The sequence below is a fragment of the Euprymna scolopes genome, chromosome 7 (genome assembly GCF_053919585.1).
Source record: "Euprymna scolopes isolate OS-2025 chromosome 7, ASM5391958v1, whole genome shotgun sequence".
Taxonomy (NCBI): domain Eukaryota; kingdom Metazoa; phylum Mollusca; class Cephalopoda; order Sepiida; family Sepiolidae; genus Euprymna; species Euprymna scolopes.
In genome coordinates, this window is record NC_136488.1 from 167,322,147 (window position 1) to 167,342,703 (window position 20,557).

Here is a 20,557-nt window from a genome sequence, read left to right on the forward strand (position 1 = left end):
ATTATGTATTGACCTTTTCTCTTCAATTTGTGAGTAAATAATTATGTACTTATGGGGGTCTAAATTAATTATTATTAGACATTTACAAAATGGGAGGCGTGAATTATTCGACCCCCTGTCTTTCCAAGCTTATAACTCCTCGAAAAATGTAATTCAAGCCCTAATTTTTTTTTTAATTAAAGGAGCAAGGACCAAGGTTCCATTAAAAAAAAAGAAAAAACAAATAACGTGGTTTAAAAAAAGGTTTTAAACTTCAAACATTACAGGTAAAATTCTAAAAGAACACTATGTCTTTTTTTTTTAAATTTGAATATATTATGTATTGACCTTTTCTCTTCAATTTGTGAGTAAATTAATTATTTACTTTCGGGTTACTAAATTAAGTATTTACTTTTTAATAGACACTTAAAAATTGGGATGGGGGGGGGTCGTGAATTAAAAAAAAAACGTTTGTCTAAAATATTATATTCGGTTTATTGGAAAGAACATAAAATTTCACACTGACCCTGAAAATATCGTAAAAATAGAATCAATAGAAAAATTTTGATAGATTTTTAATTGAAAAATATTGAGTTCGGAAAATTCATTACTGTTTAAAAAAAATATTTCTATTACTTTTAAAACAACTGTAATAGTTTATTTTGGAAGTATAATCCATAAAGAAAATAAATAACCCACTTTTAACAGAGAAATTCCGAGATTGTTATATTGTATTCGCAGTTTCGTGTTAGGGGTGTCAAAAATTCCTACAAAAATTCTGATACTGCTATCACATTGGTAGTGGTAACGACACCAGCTTTGAATGCTACAGCTTTGCTTTCAGTCTCAATTCTAGCTGATGGCACCCAAATACTTTTAAAATCAAGCCTATAATAATATATTATGAAATATCATATTTGAACGTATTTTACGGTCGGGCAAAGCCGGGCGTCCCCTCCTCCCCACTAGTTTTCAATAAAATGTTTAATTCTATTTAAATTAGGGGTGTCAAAAATTCCTACAAAAATTCTGATACTGCTATCACATTTGTAGTGGTAACGTCACCAGCTTTGAATGCTACAGCTTTGCTTTCAGTCTCAATTCTAGCTGATGGCACCCAAATACTTTTAAAATCAAGCCTATAATAATATATTATGAAATATCATATTTGAACGTATTTTAAGGTCGGGCAAAGCCGGGCGTCCCCTCCTCCCCACTAGTTTTCAATAAAATGTTTAATTCTATTTAAATTAGGGGTGTCAAAAATTCCTACAAAAATTCTGATACACCTAGTGATGCACATGTTCGTGTAAATATGTACTATATTTTCAATAACAATCAATTTTCTGTGTTTATAAAAAAAAAACTTCATGAAAATTCCAACTAGTCGGTTATGAGAATAGAGAGATGTGTGGCGTGCGACCGTGGCTACTGAGAGTAAGAAGAACGCTGATGCACAGCGTAACGTCACTTCCTGATTAAGTTGTAAGTATAGGCAGCTTCCGGGATTCAACCAGGTGGTCACACTAATAGGCAAAAAATATGGCTACCGATTATTCATGGCTACCAATATATCTTACCGATTGTCCATGTATGTTCTAAAGAGAAGAACAATTCTCCATTTGGATAATAATTATTATAATTGAACATTGGGAGAAGTTTAATTAACAAAATGTAGTAAGTGAACTAGTTTTTGAACCTTTAACTTCTATCGGAGAAAGTCGAATATTTTATTTTATTTTTTTTTAATTTTTTACTGCAAAACAAACAATTTTATATAATATTTTTCAGTCCATTCTTTTAATAATAAATAAAACTTTTCACTGAGTATTTCTAAATATAGTTAGCATTTTTCACGGCAGTTAAAAAAAAAAAATTATGATCGGTGAATTTTCAATATTTTAGCACCGGGCGTGATTTATTTCTTTGAAATATATTTAAAACTTCAAGTTTTTGTTTTTTATAACATTTTAACTGTAAATAATTTACATAACGAGTTTGTTTTACTATCCACATAAATTAGAAAAAAGTTATAAAAAGAAACGTTTTAAAATGAGTAAAACCACCAAGAACCTTTCCAGGTAGGTAGAAGAGTAACTTATCTTGCCTTTGATAACATTTATTTGTTATATATATGTTTTTTTGATAACTTTTTCGAATATATGTCTACAGTAATACAAACCCAAAATTTAATTTAACTTGAAAATAATATTTAAAATACACGTGCATACACTGCACAAGCACCTTTATTATTATATTATGATAATAATATAATAATAATAATAATAATAATAATAATAATAATAATAATAATAATAATAATAATAGAAACTGATGTAGATGACATCGACTGGCGCCATTCCAACTAGTTGTGAAGGGTTAGGGAGAATAGAAAAACCGAGGTGGGAGAGTATTAACCAAATCTCCACTGGCAGTGTGCAGTTCAAATCTGCTACCTTAGTGAGACAAATCAGTGACAACGGCTGTTGCGATAACATGCAATCATCTGCACAAGTAGTCAAGAACACTGTAACTTTGGGGAGACTTGTTGTCACTTGGTTTCCAGGGAACACCACAGGTTATTGCCAGTGAGCGATCACTGATGATGGCCTGTGAGACAACTAATACGCAACACATTTTGATGAAAAACATGGGGAGGAGGACAGAGAGGAACAGAAAACCAAAACTCTAAATATAATTTTCTGTATTTAAAGTAATAGTTATTTAAATATTTCAACATATATTCTTGTTGGCAAAATCTAGCTCCCAATAAGGGACACTCTGGATAGGAACAAAAATAATCTCAGTCATGAAAGATTTCTCCTCTATCGACCGAAGACAGAAAAGGTAAAGTGTAGCATCAAAACAGATACTACACGGATCTTGTTCTGAAGGCCAAAAAATATTTGTGTTTAATGTTTCTCTGTTTGATCCCTAAATTCATAATTCACCTTTATGAGTATTAAATTGTATATTGCTTTAAAATTACTTAATTTTACATAGATAATATTTATATTTTATATTGAATAAAGTTCCGTTTCAGTATTAATCGAACTGTGTTCCTTTTTCGTTTTAAAAATGTTTTATTGCTCTTTTTTAAATGACCCTCATATAGTACTGACAGTCTGACAGTTTGACAAATCTTACCTACAGACATTTTTCAGTTAACAGGCCTTCTTCTTACTCTCGGTAGCCGTGGTGCGACGACTGCTTCTTCTCTTGCTGCTACCTCTGTATCCTATGCTTGTTTATATTGACCTAATCCTTTGTTCAATGTCTAACGTCATCACGCTGGCCCAATACTGGGATGTTTAAACATCACAGGCCGTAACTTTGGTTCCGTGTGCTGGGGATCCAGTATTTCCGGGATTTTTAAGTGGCTCGACTTCTTCTGTTTTTATTATTCCACATGGTTGTCCGACTCATAAAACCCCGCGCGCCCTAGTCGGGATCCAAAAAAATTTAAAGAAAGATGTTGGTTTGAGTAGGCAGTCTCTCTGTATTTATATATGTAGCTATTATATGAATAAACTTAGTATAATAGCGTTCCGTTTCCTCATCAAACACTTTTGGTAGACACGAGAATTTGAATGGTCTCACATCTAGGAAACCAAAACTATTCAGCCGTAACACACACACACACACACACACACACACACACACACACACACACATATATATATATATATATATATAAATTCTAATAAATTTATATAAATATGAAATAAGTTTATATAGATTAGCCTGATTTACAATATGATCGAATTTCAATTACAAAAGACAAAATCGATATTTACAAATCAATAGAGATTATAAATATATTATTTGTTTTTTGTTTTTTTTTTTCACTTTTTTTGTTTCGTAAATGAATTATGTTTATTTCATGCACATGTTATCGAATTATTTTTTGAATAAATCGATTCCCGGGGCAACCTAGTTTTTTTCGGATCCTGTGATAACTAGTGGGTTTATGTTTGCATCTTATTTCCTGTTTCTGGGGAGAGGGATTTAGTATTGGGATGAATTATATTGTTTTTCTGTTGAATATATTTTTGAGACACTTGCAAACCCGTTGACTTGCATTAAGTAAGAGTTGCTTTAAAATCATTTATGTTAATTTCTAAAATAAATATATCTACGTCCATAATATATATGATGCCTCTAGAACTATGCGATACTAAAAGACACTTTTACAAAATGTCAGAAAACGTGTTTACATTTCCGGAACTTTGTAACCCATGAATCTCAAAAACCAATGGAAATATTCGCCTACGATAAAAAAATACAAAGTTTTACTGCGCTTATAATTATTCTTAGTCATTCTGCGCTAATGTTGGTAAAACATAATCAATAAATACATTACAATCATCCTAATCTTCAGTGTCATTAGATTCTCCACTGACAGCTGCAGTTGCCTGTTAGGTCGGGGTTTATTTCATGTTTTAAGGAAGAGCTCTTTGTTCATCTTGGACACCATGGAGATAAGAAGCATTGAAGGGTTAGGGTTAGGGTTAGGGAGACAAGAAACATTGAAGGGGGTACAAAATTGTGCTGCCTCTTTACATCAGACAGTTTTTCATTTTTTAGCAGAGTCGATTTCATAAATATTGGATGCTGACCATGTAGTCAGATACCTTCTGTATCTCCGATCTGGACTCCGTGTAGAGGGGAGTTTGGGAAACACAGTGGTATACATACCTCGTTTTGCATATATATGCCGCTTATAACTATATGAGTTTGCAGAACTTCATATGAATCGTGCCGTTACGTTCGAACCGTGTTCATTACAGTTCGAATCTCTCTTAGACCTCCACTCGATCCGATACTGCCGTAAAGGAACAATCAAAAAAAAAAAAAAAAAAAAATAAATCCAATTCGAGTGTTTTAGCAAAAGGTACTTATTAACATTACTTTCCAAACGATGCCTGTTTCTTCTTTTTTTTTTTCTATAGGTTCATTTCGTCTGCCATGAGATTAACAAAACCGCGCGTCTCGACACCAGCTTAAAAGCCTCTCGCCGCCACGGTGGTGTCACACGTCTATTTCCCCAGATTTCACATGTCTTCTCCCACCTCACGCTGGCATTATACAGTCATTTCCCGCCTTCGACTTTACACGTCCATCTTTTTCTCTCGACCACGTAGTGATTTTTTAGTTTTCTTGCACACACTTTCTAATTTTTTATTACTTTTTAAAATTACAATTTCACGCCAAACAAGGCACATTTCCACTTTGATGTAGGGGGCTACTATCAGGGGCCTAAGTTGCAGGGGTACTATGTAGGGAGTTTAGCAGCAATATGCCTGGTCACATTACACTTGAACTTCTGCATGTCAATACAGTTGGGGAAGCAGGAAACCGGAAGAGAAATCCAAAGTCCTGCAGTTCTAAGGAAGAAGCTATTAGAGTAGAAGGCCTTTCTACATCTAGGGATCTCTACTGTGTAGGGGTGGTGCTTCCCTGTTTGTCGGGTTTGTTGGGTTTGTCGGGGATATTTTCGTCGAGGGGGCATAAGGGCTTGTAGTTCGTCAGAGCATCCAGCATTAAAATATTTGTAAAACATGGAAAGGGATGCAACATTTCGTCGATGGGACAGGTGTTAAAGCTTAAATGACATTTCCAGAAGATATCAGCTTGGCGACTATTTTTTGGACCCTGTACAGGAGCGAGAGACTAGTCGCAGATGCACCAGCCCAAATGTGACAGCAGTATTCCATACATGGGTGAGTGGTGGTTTTGTAGAGGTACAGGATGCTTTCAGGCGTAACTAACTTCCTAGCACTTATAGTGCTTAAACGGCGGCTGCTGCTAATACATTTACTGGCCATCTGTCCTTCCGCTGTCCATATGCATTATGTTACACATATACCATTTATAGTTTAAAATTTTAATAATTTTGTTTATTGTATAATCCTATTATCTTCAGAACTGACGCTGTGTTTCTTAAATTTAATTTTTTTCAAGACAAATTTCGGATTTTTTTCATCTTGACACCTAATTGTGTTTTTGCATATCTCAATTATATTATTTACTGTGAGGATAGAATATTCAAAATGTTTGGTGTTATCTATACTAAAAATATTTTTTTAACGTTAATGTTCCAATCATTGCGAACAGCTATTATGTCATTTACAACATAATAACATTAAGTGAAATAAATTGGACATGACAGCTGAATTATGAAATCAGTAAATGATTGCAAATTGATGTACTTACTAAGATTTTAGTATGATGTATAAATGAAATAGTATTTTCAGCATCGTTGTGTCGTTTACATATTTTTGTATGTCGGATTTCTGAAGACACTTTTATTACAACCTCACGTATTTAGTCTTGACGAAGCTAAAAACTGCTTACTTTTGGTAAACTTATGTTGATGTTATATAACAGTAATAGTTGTGTATCAATCATGAGAGTATGGTCCGTGTAAATGCAGATTATAATCTGGAGCACAAGTAATGTTGTTGCATTTTTTGTTGATGACGAGTTGAAATTTATCTTTGTGTGTGAATGAAAATATCGTTGTTTCTTTAAAATAATATAAACCACAATTTCAGATAATGAGAATTCGCACGTGTTCTCATTCCGCTATATTTACCACATTTCGTCAATTTTACCCTTGAGTGTCAGCTATTGGGAAGTGATTGAACAGAAAAAAAACAACATAGAGACACAAGCACATAGCTCGGCGAATCATATTTACTAACATCTAAATTTTTATTTTATAAATTAAAAAAAAGTTAATGTTTCAAATGTATTGATTTATTTAGTAAAATCAGTTAAAATCGCTTAAAAGTAAAATACCCAACTATTTTACGGATAATCAAATGTGCATTAAGTAAGTTTCCAGACTTTTTTCGTATAGGCACTTTTATTGATAGTACATATATAAAATTCTAGTATGGGCGTGCCAATGACAGCCTCTTTCATCTCCTCAATTGTCTCATAACGACAGGCTTGAAGGCTTTCCTTGAATTTAGAAAATAACCAAAAGTCACAGGGATTAAGGTCGGGATTATAAGAAGGGCGAGTAACTGTCTTGATGCCCATCTTGGTCAAATAATTCGTAACATAGTTGGAGATGTGGACGTGAAATGTCCTAGTGGAAATTCCACTAACCTGGTTTGAAGATTGCTGCCCCATTCTAACGGTATTTCTTCTTGAACTTGGTTGGTTGGTTGTTTTGTTTTACGGCATATCAACCCTTTTCAGCTTATTTAAGCCGAATCTGGTGATTTTGAAGAACGATTTTTTAATATAGTATATTTGTTTTTTTAAGTCTTATTCTATTTAACCCATAGTTGGGACCCTAACAGGTGCTACCACTCCGGGGCAGAGTGAATCTGGGAGCAATAGCAATTAAACGGTGGCTCAACACACCCTAAGGCCTGCAAGCTGGGGCCTCACCATCGAATATAGTTTAAGGTCATATCCAGGACCTCTTCTTGAACTGTCTTAAAACCTCAACATAATATTCCTTGTTGACTGCCTGTCTAGTGGAATTCCAGTACGTATAGATCATGCCCGTGCTATAAAAAAAGAGACCATCATAAGTTTCTGGGTAGATTTCCTCAATCTGACCTTCTTGGGTCTAAGAGAACCATCATGCTTAAACTGGGAACTCTATTCCTTGGTCTAGATTCAGTTTTCATCGCAGGTCAGCACAGCATCAAGAACTGCATAATCACAATTGATCAGTTCGACCACCTCTATGCTCTCATTACAAGATATTTTTGATCTTCTCTAAACATATTTTAGAAATACTTTGCGCGAATCTTCCCCATAATCAGTTTCTCGGAAATATATATGTGTACAGTCTCCACACTGACATCACAATATGAACTTATTGTCTCTATAGACACACGAGTCCTTATCGATGAAATTCTTTATTTGGCCGATCAACTCTGGTGTTCTGACTACCTCACTCCTCTCATGCCTCTCACCATCCCTTACAAACTTCATTCCTTCCTTTAATCTCTTATGTCACTCAAAAACTGATGCACGATTCATGCAAGATTGTCCAAAAGCAGTCTGAAGCATTCCATACGTTTGTGTGGAATTATTTCAAGTTTAAAATATAATTTTATTGCACATCGTTCTTGTAAAGTGTCATCACGTCCAGATTGCATTTTACAATCTGTGATAAAAAACTTTTGTAGAGTGTATTCCAATTCCTTCTATAGCAGATAATTTGAACCAGAAAATCATAAAAAATGGTCAGTCATCTTATAATACATATGCCAATAACATTGAATTTTAAAACATCTACGACAATTTAAATACCTGGAAAATTATTGAAGGTAGTTCATAACATATGCCTTAAGAATTGTTATTCTTATGGAAACATGTCTTTACAAAATACATTTAATTCTGCTTTAATGTTACTAAAACTAAGCTTTTTTTCTTTAAAAATTACAAAACGTATTATCAGTGGTCTAAAAAGACCACTGATAATACGCTCCTTGAAAGCTTTTCCTTATAACTTCTCGGATTCATATTCTCAGGCAACATGAATTTGAACAAATAAATTGATCTCATTGTCAAAGTTGCTGTGAAGAAGATAGGCTCTTTCTATCGTGCTAGAAAAATTTTCACACCTGAGAGTATCCTATATCTCCACAAAGCCAACACTCGCACATGACTTGAGTATTGTTGACACATCTGGGTTGGCGAATTTCCCAGTAATCTCTCGCTTTTAAAACTGGTTTAAAAAAGAGTGTTAAGCCTAATAGGTACTGCACCATCAACCAATCTTCAACTTCTGTCATATCGCGAACACATTACATTTTTGCGCCTGTTTTACAAATATTTTAACGTAATGTGTTCCGACGAACTCAAAGCACGTGTACTCTCTCGGCGTAAATATACATAACTAAAACGATAAACAGGAAAATTGCATCTCGACGCTGTAGAGATTTTTAGATGATGAAAATCCTTCGACTATAATAGTTTCTTCACCTGAATTGCTAGTCTTCAAAATTCCGTCCCGGGTTTATGCTTCCCTGACTGAACTAACAAGCAGAAGTGCAAGTGTAACGTGAACCGTGATTTTACTGCAAAACTTATTACATAGTGTCCTTGCTAAACTTCCTATATAATGACATTGTAGATTTGGTTCCAAATAGTATGCCCTTACGTCCAAGGAGGACTGTGTCTTTGTTTTTGGTGCAATAACAATGTAAATACTTTTCTTTGTTAATAAAATATTGCATTAATTTTACTCTTTTTTTCACATATGCTGAGTTGTCTTCCCTTGTACAAAAAAGCTTTTAGTAAAAATGTTTATTTTCTCATCATAGCATTTTTTCAAGTGCATTTCGTTCCTTGTCTTCAATTATTTAGATTTTTAGGGAAACCCTTTTTAGTTAAAAAAATATTTGCTTTTGTAAAGTAAAGAAAGTTATGTTTTTATGCCATTATGGCATTTTTTTTTCAAGTGTATTTTATCATGCATCCGTTTTGTTCCGAGTTTTTATTCTGCGATTATTCAGAGTCATAGAGAAAGCTTCATTTTTCGTTTTGTTGAGTAATTTTTTAAATATTTCTGGTTTTGTTTCGTTCGTTTTGGAATTTATATATTTTTATTTACTGCTAATGTATAGATCGCTCTCAAAATGTGTTCTTGATACAGTGCATTAGATTATTGACTATCAGGGAAACCCAACGATGCCTGGGATTGAATGATGATCAACGGATATTTCACACTCCCATATTTTTATTGCCTTCAGAATTGGTGAAATCGCCACTTTTTAAATCAAATCGATTAATTTCCTGTTCTAGTTGGGGACCAATCGCGGTGCATCAATAGTAAGCTTAAAATGCTTCATCACAGTGACCTAGTCCACATGACATTATAGTTTACATTGCACTGTAGAGAACTTACTGTTGATGGGATGAAATTCTTTTTAAATAATGGCTTGCATGAAAGTTAAGTATATGAACATTATAATCTGGAGTAGAGGTAATATTGTTGCATTTTATGTTGATGACGATTATGCTGAGAGAGAAATTTAAACATTATTCGTGTAATTTATTTTGTGGGTGAATAAAAATATCGTTGTTTCTTAAAAGGAATAAACATTCCACTATACTTATCACATTTTGTTAAGTTTACCCTTCAGTGTCAGTTATTTGGTAGTGATTAAATAGATGAAAAAAGCATAGAGACACAAGGACACACCTCGGCGAATCATATTTACTGACATCTAATTTTTTTATTTATCCATTTATTTATTCCAGACTATTATCCTCATCTTTTTAGTTGTTGTTTCACGACGTTTCAGCCAACTATTACTCTGACCTTCATCAGGTGGTTAACCGTGACGAGATAGGAACGCCGAATCCCCTAACTGCATTCTCAGCAATTACTGCCTTCCATAGTTGTTGTTATCTCATCACAGTAAAGCAGTAATTGCTCAGACTGCAGTTAGGAGATTCGGCGTTCCTATCCCATCGCGGTTAACCACCTGATGAAGTCCAGGAGAATAGTTAGGCTACACGTCGTGAAACAACGATTATAAGATGAGGATAATAGTCCACAATAAATAAATTAATAAATAATACAAATTACTCATCTCAATAAAAGTTCCAATTAATTAAATAATATTTAAATTTTATTTTCTGAATTAATAAATGTAATATTTCAAATGTTTTAATTTATTTAATATAACTGTTAAAATCGCTTAAAAGTAAAACTGTTAAACTATCATTTAATTGTCAGCAAAAAATCGTTTAAAATATGAAAAAATGTCATTTTGAAGTTGATATCGAAAATACAACTTACTTACTTTTGGTAAAGTCTCGAGACGACGTGAGATATTTATTGATTAAATGTGACTGTCGTAGCGATTGAACAACTTTTGTCAAAGCTCTGAAAGCATCATACGAGGTGCCTTTAATAAGTTCCAGCCTTTTTTCTTAGGATCAGTTTGATTGATACTACACAGATGAAACCTCCTCTTCAAAGTAATCTCCTCCTGCTGTAATGCACTTGTACTGTTTTAACAATTCTTAAAGGCACCATAGACGTCTTCTTGTACGAGCGTGTCAATTAGCCTCCTCACAACCTATTTCGTTTCCTCAATTGTCTGAAACCACCTGCTTCTAAGGTTTTCCTTGAGCTTAGAGAATAATCATATATCACAGGTCTGGACTATATGAAGGGTAAGGGGTTGCCTTGATGCTGATCTTATTTATATATTTTATTGTTTCAAAAGATTTGGCATGACAATTGGGTAATCGTACATACAAACAATTCTCGACAACAAAATTACTAACATTTTTCTGAGCATCCTTTGGACACACTTCGCAAAGACCATCTGCATATTTAGTTTCATGCAAATAATTGTGTGTACAGTTCCCACACTGACATCAAACTATGCACTTATTGTCTCAATAGACACACTACAGTAGTTATCCATGAAATTCTATATTTAGAAAATCAACTCCGGTTTTCTGAATTTCTTACTCGATCCATACTTCTCGTCATTCATTCACATACTCTCTGCCTTCCTTGAATCTCTTATGCCACTCAAAAACTGATACACAATTCATGCAAAGTAGTCCAAAAAAACAGTTTACAGCATTCCATACTTTTCTGTGGCATTTTCTCACATTTAAAACACAATGTTATTGCATATCGTTCTTCTAACATTTCTTCACGTCTAGATTGTATTTTCGAAATTCACCAGCTGTGGCAACCAGGCTTTAGTAGAGTGTATTCCAATTCCTGGTATTACTGTTCATTTGAACCTGAAAGCATAAAACTGGCCCCACCATCTCATAAGATGTATATCAATAACGTACTGAATTTCAAGAATCTACGACAAACATGTCTTCACAAAACACATTTAGTTCTGTGTTAATGTTACTAAGACTAAACTTCTTTTCTTTAAAAGTTACAAAAGTCTTCTCGAACACTGATTGACATAACTGTAAGCTTTTCCTTCTAACTTCTCGAGTTCACATTCACAGGCAACATGAATTAAAACGAATACATTGTTCACATTAGCAACGTTGCTGCGAAGAAGGTGGGCTCTCTTTTTGCGGTAGAAAATTTGTCACCCCTGAGAATATCCTTTATCTCTACCAAGCCAACATTCGCACATGCATAGAGTATTGTTGCCACATGTTGGCTGGGAAATCAGCCACTAATCTCCAGCTCTTAGACAGGATTCAAAAAGAGTCTTAAACCTAATACCTTCCGACCCATCGACCAACCTTAAAACTCTGTCCCATCGCCGACATGTTGCATATTTGTGCCTGTTTTTCAAGTATTTTAACACAATGTGCTCCGACGAACTCAAAGCATTTGTACTCTCTCGGCGTAAATATACCCGACTAAAACGATAAGCAGGAAAATCGCATCTCTACACTGTAGAGATTTCCAGATGCCTTCCATCATAATAGTTTCTAAACCTGAACTACTAATCTTAAAATTTCCTTCCCGGATTCCTACTTCCCTGACTGTACCAACAGGCAAAAGTTCAAGTGTAATGTGAACAAACGCATTACTGCTCAACGTCCTACATAGCGTCATTGTAGATTTGATTTCAGTTATTATTTTGTAACATTTGTTTTATAACGGCTTGCATGAAAGTTTAATATGCAAATGTCAAATATAATGATTCAATTGTGCTCTAAATAGAAACATTAATTTCAAACGTACTCTTGTCATATCAAAAGAAGCAACTCTTGATTGTATACGCCGGGCCTTTCTACTTGTTCTGTGATAATGCTTGATAATGGCTTGAATAACAGATTAAAATGATAATGTCAAGTATCATGGTGCAATTGTGCTCTAAACGGAAGCATTTATTCGAATATATATACATATATATATATATATATATATATATATATATATATATATATAATGTCCATAGAATTAATCTCGGAAACAGCTTTATAGCTGTACAAAGAATTTTGTGGATATTGGCATTCACTATCGTTTTTATAATAATTGAGATGTATCTCATTATTATATTTTTCTATCCCAAGCATCAGTGCATCCAATTAGTGTGTTTTTCTTTCTAGCTTTTGCCGAAAGAAGGCCATAAGGAGTCGCATCTTTCGCTAGTTGCTGACTGCAAACCCATATGATTTATTTTTCGCCATTTATTCCGATCCAGGGCAAGTTTGTATATGGACGCGCAACTGTTTAAAGATGTCTAATCAAAAACATTTCCTCTCTACTTCTACTTGGCTTTCTTCTACCTCTTTTGCGTTTTAACATAACGTCAAAGTATAACTTTGACAAGCCAATGGTTTATTATTTGACATGGCCAAAATGTTTCAGGATTTAATTTTATCAAATAGAGGGGGTTGGGAAGTAGTTTAACGGAGGGTGGATATTTTCTTCTTTTTTTTGATCAGGCAATGTCCCGATATGAAACAATTTTTAAACCCAGAGTGAAGATACACTTTAGAAATCACTGTTTACGTATTGATTTTTTTTTTTAACCCTCTAAGAAAATCAGTTTTCATTTTTATGGTAGAACTTGGTAATATCTTAAATTGATATTTTGTTTTACCAAAGATATATTTACAAAACAATATAAACTTGATTGCAATGTTTGATTAAGAAACAAGATAGTTTTAATGCAAACTAAAAACACAAACGAGTGTAACACGTCAATAAAAGAAACCGAGCTTTTCACTTAACGGACAGTTCAGTGCTAATGTTTATAAAATGTTTTATGTGACACGAAAAATAAAATTCTTCAGTTTTCATAAACTTACAATAAAACTCTATTTTAGCTACTAAAAAATGGTTAGTTTTGGTCTACAGTTTTATCACTGAAAAATACTAGATTTTAAATTAAAAAAAAGTAAATATTCCTTTTTAAAAATTTCAACTGCCTATCTCTCTCACCCAGTCTTTCTCTCTGACTGTCTGTCTGTCTACCTATCTTTCTCTATCTGTCTCTCTCATTCAGTCTCTGTCTGTCTGTCTATCTTTTTCTTTCTCTCTTTTTATCAGCTGCCAAATACATGCTCTGTGCTTTTCAACTCATTCTTTTTCACAATATCCTTATATGTAAATTAATGCCATGAGCCTTGTAAAAACAAAAGTATTTCCTTTTTCTTTCTTTTCTTTAATTTCGCCACACGACATGATAGATAGAGGCGCCGTCTCATGTGTAAGTCACGTTCTTCATTACCTTCTCCAGTTATTTTCCCAGTGATCTGACTTTTAGCCTCCTATGCAGTATGATTTAGATTATTGCCAAGATATACCCGGATCTTCTAATCTAACGGTCAAACGGTCAGCATGACTTTCTTTTGGCGCAACTCTGGATTCGGAAAGTGTCGCAGATCTTCCTCGACGTCTAACCACTAAGCTGAGAACCCACTTTTAATCGCAAGTGACAACCCAGTCGAGAAGCAGATTGTTCTTGTTACGTAAAAGAAGGGAAGATGACAGTTTATACCGGCATTTCTTTTGGTTATCGTTCAATTCGTGAGGCACCCATTTTTCAAGTTTTTTTTGTCTTTCTAATCTCTAACTTGTTTACATTAGACTTGAAGCCCACCACACTGTAGTCGGTCAAGAAGCAGGCCAATATAACTGTGTTCCATATGCGGATAGTTCTAAGAAAGAAGCAGTATTCGTGGAATGTGCGTTTAGATTCCAACACAGATGAAGAGTGGGAGAAATCGTATATAGTGGTTGTAGCCAGTCGAGTGTTTTCGGTGAATGTTTGGCATGAGGCGGCCAGTGATTAGAGTTAAGGGGAAAATTGCCATGAAAATAAAGATAGAGCAGAGGAAGGCTTGCAAAGTCTCTTTTGTGGGAAAGAGGCTGCAGAAAAAAGAAAAGGGCATCACCTACTAGGTTTCGAAGCCAGCTTTGAATTTCATTGGGGCAAGATAGGATGCATCAAATAGCCCCTGCCGAGATGTGGCGACAGTACTCTATTTTAGGACGTACTTGACTCTTACACACATGGAGGATTGCATCGGCAGTAAGATACCTAATATATTAGTATAGTGATCCAACCAATTTTTCGGCGATCTTGACAACAGATTTGATGTACGTGTTTGATTTCAGGTAAGGAATGAAAGTCAGCCCCAGACGCTTTTCAAAACATGATTCCTCTCCAAGACAAAAGACATTTATTTCAATTGGGGCTTGTTTAGAGTCAGAACGATTCTTATGAAAAGATAGAAGCTTGGTTTTAGATGTATTCAAATAACCCAGTCACCTTTTCCCCATTTCACCACGTGCTCAAGATCAGAAGAGAGAGAATTAGCAAGATCTTGGTCATTGCTGTCTTTTGAAGCGTTACCATAGATTGTATGGTCGTCAGCATAAATGTCCACGAATGCATTAAGAATGTGATTTGGAAGATCATTGATAGAGGGCTAAGAAGAGAGTCGAGCCCATGATTGAACCCTAACCCGACGCCAGCATTGATGCTATAAGCTTCTGATTTCTGTCCATTTCTTATAAGCCTATCAGGCAGAAAGGGTTTTATAATTAAGGAGACACTCTGAGCTATTTCGTAGCTGGCAATCCTGTTGAGTAGACATTTATGCCATACCCTACCAAAGCCTTTGATCTATCGTTCTATAAACGAAGACTTAATTGAAAGATTCACTAAGTCTATGTGATATTAGAGTTAACACATACCTTGTAGGTCTAGCAGAACGGAAACCGTATTACATGTCACTGCGTAGGGTTTTTCTGCTAAGGTAGTTGACCACTTCTCTATTTAGTACAGGTTCCAGCAACTTACTCATGGCACACAAGCGACTAATTAGTCTGTCCTGAGAGGGAGATGACTGATCTCCGGAAGTTTTTAATACGGGGCAAACTGATTTTTCCTTAAGGTAACGTTTAAATATCTTTGTAAGTATGCGAGCTACTTTCAGTTGAAGGTTTTTGAGCACTATGATTGGAATGTCATCAGAGCTAGTTTCTTTACTGAAATCAAGAATTTTTATAAGCTTAGCAACATCATGCACATATAATTGTGTGTCGCATAGCGTCATTTCAGTCACAGGAGGAAACACAGGGGTAGACAAACATGGTCGCAAATGGTAGAATTTGATGAAAAGTTTTTAGAAACGAAATCAGTTTATCGATTAGGACTATGATATTTTTATACTATAAAGTTGACGCTTATCAAGACTTGAAGCCACTCAAGTATAAGGGTTAATAAGTGTCAAGTGAGACAACACCGTGGTGATCGGTGGTTGTGAAAATTAAATACAGATTAATTTATTATAAGGGACAGCTCATTCAAAAATATTTATATTGAACTTTATAAAAACCGTAGGAAGATAGGAAGCAGTTCCACGGGATTGTGTTCCAAAGGGAAGCAGTCTAGCTATTAAAGCTGTCCTCGTGGATATTCTGTTTAGTTTTGCGTATAAAATGAAATAGTGTTTTAAATAAAATTAAAAAAAAAATCATTCAATATATACTATTATAATATCCGCTTAAAAATATTGAGTAGAATTAAATATCATACTAATTTTATTTAAGCAGAACTCAATGTAAAAGGGAAATGTAACTAATTTGCATATAACTTGCATATAATTTGCATATAATTTGACTGCACTCCTATAGGAGTCTTCTCAGTTTTATGGATATGTCTATATTAAAAATAAATAAAACGAAATGAATTATAAGTGTTAAGATGTCGGTAGCGATGATTATGTTTTTATGTTACACATTTATACTAAAAACTGCGTGATTTTCTTACGTTTACAAGGATTATCCATTTGCTTGCAACAGAACGAATACTGATTTCATTCTCCATGCTGTTTGAGTTCGGATGTTTTACATGATTCGAGTTGCCTTACCCGCACTAACTATCTCTTATATTGTAACAAAATTCAGACACCATGTTGCTTTTGTTATGAAATTATATTTACTGTACACAGAAAAGATGTAATTATTTTTTAATCCAAAAAAATATTTCTAATCAAATGTCAGAGTTTTAGTAAACGTGTTTACAAGTACATTAAAGCAAGCATAGAAAATTGTGTCCTTACCTGAGTTTGGATTTGTGCAGCTATCAGGCATCATATCCATTAGTATCCATGACCTGAAATATTGAAATATATATTAGTATTCATGACCTGAAATATTGAAATATATATTAATATTCATGACCTGAAATATTGAAATATATATTTACATGCACGTAATATATATATATATATATATATATATATATATATATATATATATATATATATATATTACGTGCATGTAAATATATATTTCAATATTAAGAGATAATTTGCAGTTGCAGGCACAAGAGAAAGTTCAGGTACGTAAATGCAATTAACCCCACTGAAAATGCACCGCCGGACAGGAACTAGCTTATTGCGCTTCCTCGCCATCCAGAAAATGCAACAATATCCATCACTAACCGTTTCCCCTAGTATAGAACTATTGGACAACCCCTTCTCCCCAATTTTTTTAAAAACCACCCATACGCACTCGTGATCTGAAAAAATTTAATATGAAATATTAGCACACCCTCTGAACACACAACCATTACATAACTTTAAATAAATTACCAACCTAGAATCACCTGCATCTTGGCAATGCCTAATTAACAATATATCTACTTTTTCTTACAAGGTGATCACCACTTATCAAGGCCCGGAAGCAACTCAGGGATAACGGTTATTGCATGTACAGTACGTTAGTGTGGGGATTTAATAAAAATGTTTACTTAAGGGGGCGGTTCATCAGAAATTTGTTTACGTTGGACTTGAAGACATCCAGGTTGTAGTCAGGTGGGAAGTAGGCAGAGAGAACAGAGATCCACCGGAGTCCAGTTCTAAGAAAGAAGCTTTGTTCATAGAATCTACGTTTTGATTTAGGCACAGATAAAGAGTGGGGAAAATTTTTGAAAATGGTTTCAGCTAGATAGGTGTTTTTCGTAAAAGATTTGTTGGGGGGGGACTAGAGATTGGAGCTCAGACGAGCACCTTCCATGGAAATAACGATAAAACAAAGATAGCCGCACAACGTCTCTTCTGTGGGAGAGAGGTTGCAGGGAAGAGAAAAGGGCATCCCCCACTAAGCCACGATGTCTATTTTTTTTACTCTGTCAAGGCAGGATAGGCTGTTTTTAGCAATATCTGCCCAGATATAGCAGCAGTATTCCATCCTTGGGCGTACTTGGCTTTTATATAGATAGAGAATTGCATCAGTAGTGAGATATCTTCTGGAGCTGTAGAAGGATCCCACCATCTTCCCAGCGACCCTGGCAACAGCCTTGATGTACATGTTCAATTTAAGATCAGGAGTAAAGGTCAAGCTCAGAAGCTTGTCAAAACATGGGGGTTCTCCTAGACGAGAGCCATCCATTTCAATTGGTGCCAGATGGGGATCAGAGAATTGATGGTGTAAAGATAGGAGCTTGGTTTTAGATGCATTAAAGGTAACCAGCCACCTCTTCCCCCACTGAAACACGCGCTCGAGATCAGAGAAGAGAGAATCAGAGAGAACATTGTCATTTACAGCCTTTGCTTTGTTGCCGTAGATAGTCGTGTCATCAGCATAGATGTCAACGAATGATTTAAGTATGTGTTAGGGAGGTCATTTATGTAGATCAGGAAGAGAGTTGGACCCAGGATTGACCCCTGAGGGACTCCAGCATTAATACTGGAGGCCTCTGATTTTTGTCCATCGACTACTACTCTTATGAGCTAATCAGAGAAAAATGATTTAATTATTGAGAAAACATTTCCAGTTATACCGTAGCTGGAAATCTTGTGAAGTAGACTCTTATGCCAAATCTTATCGAAGGCCTTTGATATGTGAAAAGCAATTGCCCTAGAAAGGAAGCCTTTGTTGAGAGATTCACTAATCCTATGGGATATAACTGTTAGCAAATCAACTGTTGATCTAGCAGAACGGAAACCATATTGTATACCACTAAGGAGGTTATTTCTGCTGAGGTGGTTGACTACTTCTTTATTTAATATGGATTCCAGTACCTTATTCATGACACACAAGAGACATTACTCTGTACTGAGAGGGAGATGACTTATCACCTGAGTTCTTAAATACAGGGCATACTGACGAGGTTTTCCGGGGATTTGGAAAGCACTTCTCCTTAAGGCAACGCTTAAACAGTTTTGTAAGTATGGGGGCAAGTTCTGGTTGAAGCTTTTTCAACACTATAATTGGAATGCCGTGAGGGTCAGTTGCTTTACTGGAATCAAGGTTCTTGATTAGTTTGGCGACCTCGTGCACAGATATTTGTATGTTGGATAGTGTGTTGTCTGTTGTAGGAGAAAATTCGTCGCAAAGGGTAGAGTTAGCTGCAAAGTTCTTGGCGAATAGTTTGGCCTTGTCTGATGCTGATGAGATAACCCTCAGGTCCATTGCTGATGGTTGGGAAAGAACGCACGCATCTGTTCAGAATCCTGTTTGCTATTCTCCAAAACCGGTGGGAACTAAGCCGCTGCTCAGCTACTTTGGATTTGACGGACTGAGCATATAGCTCTCTTGCATTATTTATTACTCTTTTACAGTGGTTGCTGGCAGTCATGAAGGCAGCTTTAGTCTCAGTACATCTATTACGTTGGTAACTATAGAAAAAGTGATTTCTCTGCGCAATGGCAGGAGCACATCCTGGGGAGAACCATGGCTGGCTGTTAGGTTTTTGTTGGAATTTTTTGGATGGTATGAATCGGTCTATGAATAAGTTATAAAGTAATTAATTTTAATCAAATTATTTTCTGAAGAGCCAATAAAAAGCTTTTGCAATTTTCAACACTTATGCACAAATCATAGCAATTTTGTGAAAACACAAGAAGTGCAACCTCGTCAGATCTCACATCAAATAGATTCTGAAACATTCTTAGTAGCAAAAAAGTGTGATAAATTTACACCAATCTGCTACAGATTTCCTGTTCACATTCGATTACTATATTTCCGAGAGGATGCCGACAAATTATTGTGTGCTTATGAGACGATTCAAAATTTACCAGCATTCATTACTTTTTACATCCTGAATGATAAAAAATAATGAAAGGTTGGAGTAAGTTTTTACGATAATGGATAACAGCTGTAAAATCTAAGGAAACTCTATAACGTGATATTGTGCTACATAGTTCAATACAAATAATAAAATCACACTATAAAAGACATTTACTCCTTCAGTACAGCATTTCTTAGCAGAGAATCTTCTTTTTTGCTATGCTTCTTTCAAATTACGTCTTTTTACGTAAAATTTCGCTAACTTCTATCTTCGCTGAAGAATCGTTTATTTCGGAATTATTAGGAGTTCAATTCTCACATCATTACATGCTCTTATATTATCAGAATGGTATTTTAAAAAAATGGAGGTCCCTCTAATATTCTTCGCGCATTTGCCCATTTTTTTAAGTGTTGTCATTTTCAAAGCGTAACATATGGACAAGCTAAGGAAGGAACACACACACACAATATATATATATATATATATATATATATATATATATATCTTTCAGAATAAACTATTTCACGTTATAAATTTTTAAATTTATTGAATGGCTAAAATTTTATATATATATATATAACTACTTAATAAACTCACATAAAATTAATATATGAAAGTAT

The 20,557-nt window shown here is 34.7% G+C and overlaps 1 protein-coding gene across 1 annotated transcript in view; it reads right to left on the bottom strand.

Moving 5' to 3' along the window:
- The window catches only part of LOC145280132 (sex peptide receptor-like), a 636,688-nt gene that overhangs the window by 409,684 nt on the left and 206,447 nt on the right, over positions 1 to 20,557 (bottom strand). Inside the window, exon 2 of the mRNA XM_080131899.1 lies at positions 16,984 to 17,036. The gene's annotated coding sequence lies outside the window, so the exon portion shown is untranslated. The remainder of the gene's footprint in view (positions 1 to 16,983; positions 17,037 to 20,557) is intronic.